The following is a 10,882-nucleotide window of genomic DNA, read 5'->3' as shown; positions in this document are numbered from 1 at the left end:
GGACGCTGTCTGTGTCCAGCGTCAAGTGCAAAGCGGAGAGCTTGGGCCGGACAGGGTCTCCGCCACGAAGGAGCTCACGATCAGAAAGAGGGATTCATCACACAAGCGGATCAACAACTTGTTTTCGGGAACCGGCACCTACACAAAAACCAGGATCGTAGGTCTGCGGAGGGAGAAGCCAGAGGGAACGATTATTTCACAGAAGTCAACTGTGATTTTCTACTCCGCCTGGGGATACCCAGACACCTGAACGCCTGAACCGATCGACGGCAGAAAACACCACGGCGGCAAACACCCGTCGCCTGGGCAGTTCATAGGGCCCTGAATGCTCTTACTGTGTCTTTGGAGCCAGTGGCTCTGAATCTTGCACAAGGGGAAACAGATGCGGAGATAAGTGGAGGCCAGCGTGACAGCGACGTCGGGGGCTGTCCCTCCGGGGGTGGGGGGCAGAGCCTGCTGTCAGAAGCCACTGCCCACGGCCATCTCCCTCTCTGGAGCGGTCACTGAGCCTAACACTTGCTGTCTCTCCCTCCCTCCCCTTCCCTCTCTGTGTCTGTGTCTCTGTCTCTCCCAGGTCCCTCTGCTCCAACAGGACTTGCCTGGTTTCGGTTTCATGGAGTTGGCCTATCAGCGACTCTAGAAAGCAGGGGGTGCAGAGGGGCAAACACAAGGGCTGAGAGACGGAGCAAAGGTGGCCCAGCACATTTCTGCTCCTGCAACCAGGCCAGGGGAGACATGGCCTTACAGCTGGGGCCACCCTGTGAAGGAGCCCTGGGGACGGGGAGCTTTGGAAACACCCCCCCCCCACCTTGTCCCTTGTCCTTCTTTCCTTCCTCCACACCCACGATGGACTGGGGACGGGCTGTCCCCTGGGAAGATGCATCCAACCGCCCTGGGCGGTCGTGGCTCCTGGGCCAGGAGCTGGGCAAGTCTCCAGTACTGTCCTCATTTCCACCTGCGAGCGAGCAGGTGGCCCCAAGAACAGCCCCGAGAGCCACAAGGAACCTCAAGGGCCACTGTCACGTGTGCAGGGCTGGCTGCGGTCCCCAGCCCCGTCCTCAGCCTCCTGAAGTGCCCCTTCCTTTCCTGAAGATGAACCCCTCCCTTCACATCATTTGCTCTGAAATCGCCGTGCTCACCCATAATGAAGTCAAAATGAAAAGCCAGCTGCCCGTCCAGAACCACAACTTGATTCCTTTTCGAGCAGCCCGAAGTCATGGCTGTTCCAGCATGGCTAAGTGCACAGCATGCGCAACTGGCCGTGATGAACCCCGGTGGTCACTCAGCATGAGTCTGTTCCCCAGGTTCACACAACTCCTCCACAAGCTTTACAAAAAACCCTCAGTTCTCTGTGGTTCAAGCAACGGACACAAACTAAAGAAAATGCCATGTCTGCGCAGCGAGAGGCTGTTAATAAGACTGTCCTGCCTGTTTGCAAGTTGCCAACGGAGTAAATCTTAAAAGCCCTCGTGGCACAGAACAGAATTTTTTTGGAGCCCTGTGTGGCGATGAGTGTTCACTATGCTTATCGTGGTGATCGCTTTGCAATATGCACAAATATTGAATCGGTATGTTGTCCATGGGAAACGAATGTAATGCTACGTTGCAATTATGCCCCAATTAAAAGTGCATCCATACATAAAAACAATGCCTTTCCCCGCCCCTGATACACAGAGGTGACTTTCTGCCCAGTGCCATTTCACGACATTTCTCGAGTACCTTATATGTGTCAGGAAGAGGCAGTAAAGGAATGGATATGGCTTTATTCAAGCAACTGACTACGACATTTAACAGGCCAACTGGAGCGGGCACCTGGTCTACCTTGTCCACCGTTTTATGTGTCTGGCACAGTGTTCGTTTGCTAAACGTGTACCTGTAACCTTCGCGATTACACCACACAACTGTAATCATCGCGCACGATCTGTATATGATTTCCCTTCTATAGATGAGAAGACTGAGGCTGATAATGCAGCAGCCCGCACGAAGGCACCCGTCTAACACAACAGCGGAGCTGATCCGAACCCACAACCTCTCCACGGAGATGCGTTTTTCACTCCCGCCCGGGCGAACCGCAGAGCCCGGGCTCGTGGTCCCAAATTTCAAACGGACAACGGGCAAGGAGTGGATGTTCCCTGTGTCCTAACAGGAAAGAAGTGTGTCCTTGGTAGTACTGTGCAGGTAAAGGCAGACTCCTTCCCACAACTTCCACGGTGAAGTCAAATTCTACTTATCGCATAAAATGTATGCTGTCGATCTTTGTTTTTTCCCCCTCCTGAAGAGTGAGATTGCATGACACTTACATTTGGGGGTTATTTCCTTATCAATGACGCTTGTTTTGAAGGGGGCGGGTGTGTGGGGAAAACGGGCCAAGCCTATAATCTATTTAAAACGCCTTAGGTCACAGACCTCTTTAATAAAACCCATTATCCCTGCCCAGAGAGAGCCCTTTCATTTTCAGATGGGTAGATTTTATTTTTGCAAATCTATCATATCACTGTGAATTACACTGTATCGTAAAAAAAAAGAAATGTTCCAAGAGAAAGCTAAAGCAATCTGCGAGGTCTTTGTGTCTGGTCAGGGAGACCTTATAGGTTTTCCTAACAACTTGACAAAACAGGTCAGGAGAGCATAAAAACTTCTGGGCACTCTTATTTCATTTCTGATTCTTTTCATTTTTTCAAAAATTAGCTGCCAATCTACACATTTTCATGATTATTCCACAGAGTATTGCTGGCACAAATAACAATGAAAAACAAGATTTCAACAGGACAGCAGGGAATCCAATTTGGCTTTTGCCGGGCTCCCCCTCCCCCATATTTAACGGAGCCACAGAAAACGCCTCCAGTGGTACGTTCTACTGTGAACCTGCTTTTTTCAGGGCAAATTAGCTCAGATGTGCAACTCTGTCCTCACATACCTCCCCCGCCTTTGGGGCAGGAACTGGTATGCAAAAGAGGAAGGGTGGGGGGGACCGAAGAAGCCTTTTCAAAATACAGCTAAAAAGCATGCTGTTTGAAAACATTCTCAGCAAGGAGATATTTAATGCAGAAGGGAAAAGAACACAAGAATACTGCTAAATGTCATCATGGAGCCACCTGTCTCCAAGTGAGGTATAAAGAACGATGAGAGATGCTGCATTACATTAGAATTTTTTTTTTTTTAAATAGAGAAGGCAGAGTTAGAGGGACGGTTCCCTGCGCTCACCCATCTGCTATCAAAAGCAGGTCCTGCACAGGATTTCTAGGGGCCCTAGAAGGTTCTGGCATTGTGTGATTCTCCTATGCAGAGAAGAGACTGTAAAGGATCTGGGAAAGAGGCTAGTAAAGAATGTTCCAGCACTAGACCACAGGCTCTCAAACTACTCCCAACACTGTTTATGCGGCAACCATGGCAGAGACATTCACACTCAAAATTTACATTCACTTTTATAGGACTTTTCCTGATTCTGACTGTCCTCAGAAGCCATTTCCTAAGCAGCTTCCTCAAATATAAATGGCTTTTTACACTTCGCTTCATCACTTAAGTAAAAAAAAAAAAAAAAAAAAAAAAAAAAATCTAAGTTTAGAATCATTCTCTTCTACCCTCTTCCCGATTTCAGAAGACCTTCATGCATGGCCAGCGACGGTGCAACAAAAATGAGATTTACACCTTTAAAAAAATATAAAAACTGCCCCAAAATAATGATGTGCACCGATATTCCCAAGAGTGCTGATGTCTTGTCATTTCTTATTACAAAGTGATGAAACAGAGGAGCATTTTCCTGTTCCTATATTGAGCCCGCCCTCCCCCCCAAGTTATTTTTTTCACTTAAAAAGAAAGGATCAATACAAAGTTACAATGTTCACTAAGTGTTTTACTCAGCAACTGCCAGTGCTGTCCTCACAAAGAGAACAGTATCTTCTCTGGTCCTCTTAGCAGTGGCTTCAGTTAAGGTGTTAGTAGATCATTTCATGGACACACGTCGAACCTCAAAATGAAAACCGAACAAGCAAATCCACTTGTGCTGTATACCCATAACATTCCCCCAAATGGTAACACTACAAGTCTGCCAGACTTTTTTACATTGAAGGGCTTGTGTGAGCTGCCTTGGCGAAAGATACATTCCACTGAGACCCAAGGAAGTACACTTAGACAAATCTCCCCAGGCATGGCCGGTTGTTTACAAATACACCCACATCTGTTTATTTCCAATAACTGGGAGCCACTGCTGATTTGCCCGCTGAGAACATTCTGGTAGGGACTGTAACCTTTTCTCGTTTCAGGTTAGCCTCTGCTGTCTGGGTGGGAGTGAGACAAGATCTACCAATGTACATAGGAACCTGGAGAGAAAATGTGTTCCGGAGCAAACATGTCGAGGGACTCGTGGTTGCCCAGACTTCCAGGTACCCCTTATTCCTTGCGATGGAAAAAGGCTGCTTGGCCCAGAGAGAGGGGCTGTTTCCTCCTGGCTCGAGGGAGGAGAATGTAGACAGCCTGCTGACTGACTCCCTCCACTAAAGCCACAGAGTTTCCGGGCCAAAGGGAAATTCTCTCTGCAAGAAGACACACATTCTGAGCTCCTCCGTTCTTTTTGGCAACACCCACAAATCATCAAGTAAAATCACTTAAAGTGAGGCAACTTTGCGAGAAGCGTTAAAAAATCACCTATGTGCCCACTTTCCCACTACGTCCACACCCCACGGAATGTGGATTCAAGACCCCGGTTCCTTGAACCCTAGCCTGCGTCCCGGGAGCTGCAGGACTCCAGAATTCACCTCGCTCCCCCAACCTCAAACGGTCTCTGCTGAAGTCAGACCAAGCCGTTTCTGAGAAGAGTAGAAGGGGGAACACACATATCAGTTACATGGTGAGAACGACTGCTTTGACAATCCACCCAACAATTACAGACAAGAAGACCGCTCAATGTTCTCAGTGGCCTCTTCAGTTGGATCGAGTTCGCAAGGAAAGTTCTAGATGTCCATTTTATTCTGGGACAGACCGAGAGCTCGGTCCCAGCGGGGCTGTAACCCAGACGTGGGTTATATGACCAAGAGCCCCGCACAAATGACGAGGTCCATATGAACACACACACGTTCCTGGCAGGCATCAGGCCCAACCAGGATCGCCTAGAGCCCAGTCTGTAATCCACAACCTTTGGCCTACAAGGTCCTCATGCAAACCCGGGTGTGGGGTGTCATCAGTAGAACCTCACAGAAGCTTACAACTTCCTCCTCTGTAGGTCTACAAAGAAATCGGCACGTCCTTATTTATAATTTGGCAGAAAATGCTCATGTCCGTCAGACAGCAAAACATAGGAGAGCTAATTTTGAACAGTACAACCAGATTTTTCTGCGGCCCTTAAGTAAGTGTAAATCATTTTCAATGCTTCACTTTTAAGTATTTTGTTTGTTGTTATTGTTCAGCAAGTTTCCTTTCTTTTGCAGAAGGCTCTCCTCCTCCACATGAAGCTGGAGGTTCCTGAAATCCCGGGAAACACGGGACAAATCCAGGCAGCAGGAAGCCCCGTGTAGAAAAGCCCTCGAAATTTCCAAATGAGTTTTAAAAGGGAATTAATTGCCTTATCTCTCTAACAACCTCCCATAATTAGTGGTCTGATTTCAGTTTAATGAAGTGGGATACACAATTTATCAATATGGTTCCACCGTGGATCTCTTTGCATATCACTTTAATTTTCCGCCCTACACAAAACTCAGCCACAAAGGAGGAGAAAAAGGTCAGTTTTTCAGGCTAAAAGTGGGGCTCACACTGGGGGGTCGCTGGCTCTCTCTCCTTTCCATTAAAAGCCCTGGAGGACATTTCAGAGTGTCTCAGGAACAAGCTTATAAAAGATCAATTCCTCATTTTCATTTCTCCTGAAGATTCTAAAGTAAACATTCCCCCCCCCACCCCCACCGACCTTAGGGCTAAGGAGGTATCTCATTTGCTCTGAGTTTGCCAGCGAAAATGACATGCGGGCACCAAAAAGAACCCCCAAAAAACGGACGAATCAATGTCCACGGTGGAACTCTTAGCTTTGGAACGGAGTCGGACCCACATGGCTCAATTGTTCCAAATGACCAGAAAACGCCTTGGAGGGTTGATATCGGCGCGATCTCGAAAATGGAGCTTAAAGTCCCACCTCGGTATGGATAAGAGCGCTTAAAAATACTTCATGCCGCTCTTTGTCAGTTGTTTGTACAGCCTCTGCAAGCCACCCCCCCACCCAAGAAAGAAGCAAGACGGAGGGAGGGCAGGGAAGGAGGGCAGAGGAAGGATGCTGGGTGCGCCCTTCACATCCCACGGTCCCCCGAGCCCCCCGGCCTGGCAGCTGGGCACCATATCCATTACGCTAACTTTTGGCGCGAAAACGGCAGGAAGAGAGTCAGATTTCCTTTAGCAGTGAGCTGATTGCCGGAGAAAAATGAATCATTGCACACTTGAGTGAGAAAATATGAAGAAGGCACTTTCCCACTAATTAGGGCCCATTCTGGGCAATCCGTTAAGCAGTGGCCCCTGCGCCACAGCCATCAGGAGGTGGGGCACGGGAACACCCGAAAGCAGTGCGTGCAAATGGTGCATAATGACGCTCTCCATCACCCCAGACAGGCGGCGCAGGGGTGCGGGGCAGGGGCTGGGCAGGGGCCACACCGGCTCTCCCCCGTCTATGCAAGCGCAGCAGAGAAAGCGCGGGGCACTCACCGGTGAGCGCGTGCCTCCCAGAGACCTACGGGCGCTGCCTTTTGAGGACTGGAGTGGGGTCTTCGGACCCTGGGCCGCGTGGAGTCCCCTCGACTCAGCCGCCTGAGAGGGACCCTGCTGTCCCCCGGGGTAGCGGCCCGTCTCCTCCACCACCGCCTGCACACTCCACTGGGGCGGAGAGAAAGGTGGGACCATTTGCCAAATATGCAAAAAAGGAGGGAAGACAGTTTTCTCTCAGGAAAACACAGGCAGGAAGGGAGCCTTGCGCTTCCTGTCCTGACCAAAACGGGTTCAGAGATTATGAGGACGTCTGAGCTGACAGGCTTGTGGTGGAAGATGGAGGGAGCTCTTTGAGTCAACAGGAATTGAGGGCTCCCCGAAGGCAGAAATGGCTACACGGGAGAAGGGAAACAGGGCCAGACCTGCGCCGGGCAAGACAGAGGCCCCCAGGCCTGGCTGTCTGGGCTTTCGCCACGTCTGACAGAGCATCGCAGGTGGGTCACTGGGGGCACCTGTGGCAGCGGCCTGTTTATCACAGCAAAGTCAGACAAGGACAAAAAGCCATCGGAAGCCTGTAGGCTGCGGCCTGTAGGTGTAGGCCTCGGCCGGTGCCCCGCGGGCCCTTCTCAGGGGTGACCCCCCCCCCCGCCCCCAGCGACACACACACAGAGGTGGCCCTGCCCCCTCTCCCCACAGGAACTTCTGCAAAGCGGCTTTGGGTTGGCTGCCTCTCACTCGTCCTCGTCCCCACGCAGCATCTCACGCCTCACGTTCCATCACGTCTTAAAGACATTTGCCAGAGTAGCACACAACGTTTAAAAACCGCGTCTGAGGAAAGCTATGAAAGCGACAGCCTGGCAGGGTGGGTGTCACGGGAGCCACAGAGAGAGGAGCCGGGTGCAGAGTTGCTTCTCAAACTGCACAAAGCACCTCCGCCCCCTCTGGTCTCCACAGGGAACCAGCCACGTTGCGGTCGCTGGAGTTGGGTCTAGGGTGTGAGAGTCCCCAACGGGCCCCGCTGCTATTTCCTACCTTATCTGACTTTGAAGCTTGCGTGTGTGTGTGTGTGTGTGTGTGTGTGTGTGTGTGTGTCTGCCCCTCCCCTGCTTGCTTGCTCTCTCTCTCTCTCTCTCAAAAATAAATAAAAAATAAATTAAAAAAAAAAATCAACAGACCCACCCCAGACGGGGAGTAACCTTAAGCACCGGGGGCCAGACAGAAGCAGCATCTGGTCAGAAGCCCGAGGCACAATCCCCCCGGGAAGGCCTGTGAGCCTCACACATCACAAGCATTGCCAGAGAACCAACAAGAGGCATGGGTTCGTTCTCCGTGCCGGAGCCACTGGGGGAATCTCCATTAGAATAAGGCAATGGAAACCAATACTTATTTCATAGCGAAATGATTTCATAATCACAAAGCTTAGAAGATGGGAAAAACGCACACGAGCCATGAAACGGTGTTATCCTTGACGGATTCTGGGTTCACTGCAAAGCCATAACCTGCACACACAGTCTTGGGCAGACGCCCAAAGTACTGACATCGTTTACGTCTCAACTCACCAGCATAAAGAGGAAAATCCATCGCGCTTTAGTAAAAGGCAAAAACCAACCGAACAAACAGAACCGAAAAGGAGGGGCTTTATTACTCACGTCAGGTCTGTGTGATGTGAAAACTCTCACCCTGCCCCTATGCCTCCCTCTCCACGCCAGCTCTCTGTGTGTGTGTGTGCGTGTGTGTGCATGTGCAGAGACTCATAGAATTTATTTCCTGTATCTGTTCACACACACCTGATCTTGAAGCACACACGGGACTCGTGTACGTGTGGGGGTAGGGGCATTTCATCACATGGCATCCACCATGTTCCCCCAAATTTCCAAAGTTTGACATGTATGTTGACAATGTGCAACTGCATTACCTAAGCATGAGACACACAAATCCAAATCAAGGGGGGGATCCCCCCAAAACAACCATCATCCTCGAACACCAGTCTTTCGCCAAGTGACAAAGACACGGTGGCCCCCAGCACGCCTGAGCTTCAGACCTCTTGGCCAGGAAATTCACCAAGCTCTTAATGTCTCAACAAAGGAACCAGTGCCACGGACGGCCACGGTTTACCTTCCCTCACGAGGCTGTGGACCAACTTCTCCAAAGCGTCCAACATCACACATGCACACTTTTCTTTACAGACCCGCCAACTCATCCCGCAAGACCGCACTACTGGGCTATTACGGCCACCAGGCTCCTGAATTCCGAGGAGGTATAATTAATTCCTCAAGGTGCAGCATTTCACTGAAAATGCTGGTGAATTAAACAAACAAGCATGCTGGGATTTACAGAGCCCCTGCCTTCAACTACCACCAGGAAGCAAAACGGGAAGATGGCACGGCCACTGAACTCAATAACACAGTCTCAGCCCGGGTGGACTTTAAGACCGGGAAGCACGTTTTTGTTTTTGTTTTTGTTTTTGTTTTTTTTGCCATGTAAAAAAGGTACCAACACATATGTTCCTGGAAAGTTTTGAAATCACATACATGATATCAAGCCAGAACTGTATGGGATTTGAAGACGTGACATCATTATTTACATGTGTGCACACGAGTTCTGTTTTAACACATTCTGCATATCCTATGATGTAAGCAGGTAATCTTCCTGCCACGGATACTTGTCACTGTTTAAAATTTTAGCCACGTTGCCAAATAATCTGATTTGTCGCCGAAACAATTCTGACACACGGAATACCGAAACATACTCAAACGGCAGCTTTAAAATTCCATATGAAAGATGAGTCCCATTGACCCCCTCAAACGTCTCCAAACAAAGAAAGAAATCCAAGAGGCTCCAACCGTTTCCTGCTGGTTTCTCTCTCCTCTCAGCTCAAAACCAAGTGAACCCATCTTTGCAACCATTTCCATTTCTATGAAAGTTGAAATATTGCACACATTACATATCTTCTAATTCCATAAATTTTTCTCCCTGAACAGGAGTTGGTTTGGGTGGCAAGTAGATATTTTCTTCAAGAGAAGTTTGAGTCTCCAAGTTCAAAAACAAGGTGTCTGGGAGCAGCAATGGGGTGGGGGGAGGCAGGGGAGGGGAACAAGCAACACGCTGGCCGAGCCAAGCACGCTGCCTTGAATTCGCTCTGGGCCGGCTGCAGCCCAGGGCGGGGAGAAGGAAAACAGGGTTGGCAATGCCTGTCCAGACGCTGCGGACTTTCTGCTCTCCACATGTCACACTCTGTGCCTCCAAATTGGAAGAAAAAACAATCTCATCGTCACTAGGTTCCTCCGGAATCACCGAGGATCCTTGACCTTTTTTTTTTTTTTTTTTTAAATACATTTTCAAATACACCCACCAGTAACCTGACGCCTTCTTGCCAGGGCGTTTGGAAACCTAATCGCCAAAATTGCAGTCAGCAAAGGAACCACTAACTTTTCAGACCGGGATAATTCTTCATTTGGCAGAAAGCAAGTTCAGACGCGATCTAATGGTTTTTCAGGACAAGCAAAAGGCTGGCCCCTCAGAGATCAGGAGAGAAAGCTCTCCCTGGGTGACTTTATAAAGCCTGACTTCCGTCACCTCTAGACACATATCAATTTAAATGCAACGGGCGCTGGACCGTCCTCCCCGTGGTGACAGCGGGGCGGCTCACGAGTGTCCCACGCCGGCCTGGCCCTGCGCCTTCGGTCACCGCACAAGTCGGCGGCGGAGGCTTTGACAAAGTCAGCGCTCTCCCTATTCCCAGAAAGGAGAGGCGGACCCGAGCGAAAGCAGGGGTCACAGCTCTTACTGCCTTGTCTTTTCATTCTCTACCTCTCTGTTTTTTTTAAGCCACCGGCTACTCTGAGTTTTCTTACTGAAATTCAATTGGAAAACACTCACGTGGACGTGTGCGTCGCACTTTGGGGGCCGAGACCGATCCTCGGGCGCGAACAGCAACCTCGGGGCCGGGGCTCCCTCTGCCCCGCCGGGCTCGCCCGGGGCCGGCCGCCTCGCCACCTCCAAGGTCCCGGCCGGGCTCGGCCTCGGCGGCGCTGCGCGGGGACCCGGGGACCGTGGCCGCAGTCGCCGCCCCGGGCCGCGCACGCACTTGTTAGAGCGCCCTGCTAACTCGGCCGTCAGGCTCTTCCCAGCTTTCTTTCACAACGACTTCCTGAAGTTGCTCACTCGCCCGGTTCCCCATTTCTCCGCCACCCTCCCCCCCATC

General features: G+C 50.5%; 1 protein-coding gene across 14 annotated transcripts in view; it reads right to left on the bottom strand.

Annotated features, from left to right (window-relative positions):
* Positions 1-10,826, bottom strand: part of IKZF1 (IKAROS family zinc finger 1) — a 98,902-nt gene extending 88,076 nt beyond the window's left edge. For 2 of the 14 annotated variants that reach the window (XM_040455051.1, XM_040455054.1), the window contains exon 1: positions 10,558-10,825. The gene's annotated coding sequence lies outside the window, so the exon portion shown is untranslated. Of the gene's footprint in view, positions 1-6,678; positions 7,728-8,327; positions 8,351-10,557 lie in introns of those variants that run through there. The other 12 variants (XM_040455049.1, XM_040455047.1, XM_040455061.1 and 9 more) reach the window with 11 other exon arrangements.
* Positions 10,827-10,882: the final 56 nt, after the last annotated feature.

This window comes from Herpailurus yagouaroundi, unplaced genomic scaffold (assembly GCF_014898765.1).
Source record: "Herpailurus yagouaroundi ecotype Mexico unplaced genomic scaffold, PumYag 214, whole genome shotgun sequence".
Taxonomy (NCBI): domain Eukaryota; kingdom Metazoa; phylum Chordata; class Mammalia; order Carnivora; family Felidae; genus Herpailurus; species Herpailurus yagouaroundi.
The sequence above is the reverse complement of the archived record's forward strand: the minus strand, read 5'-3'. Positions and strand labels throughout refer to the sequence as shown.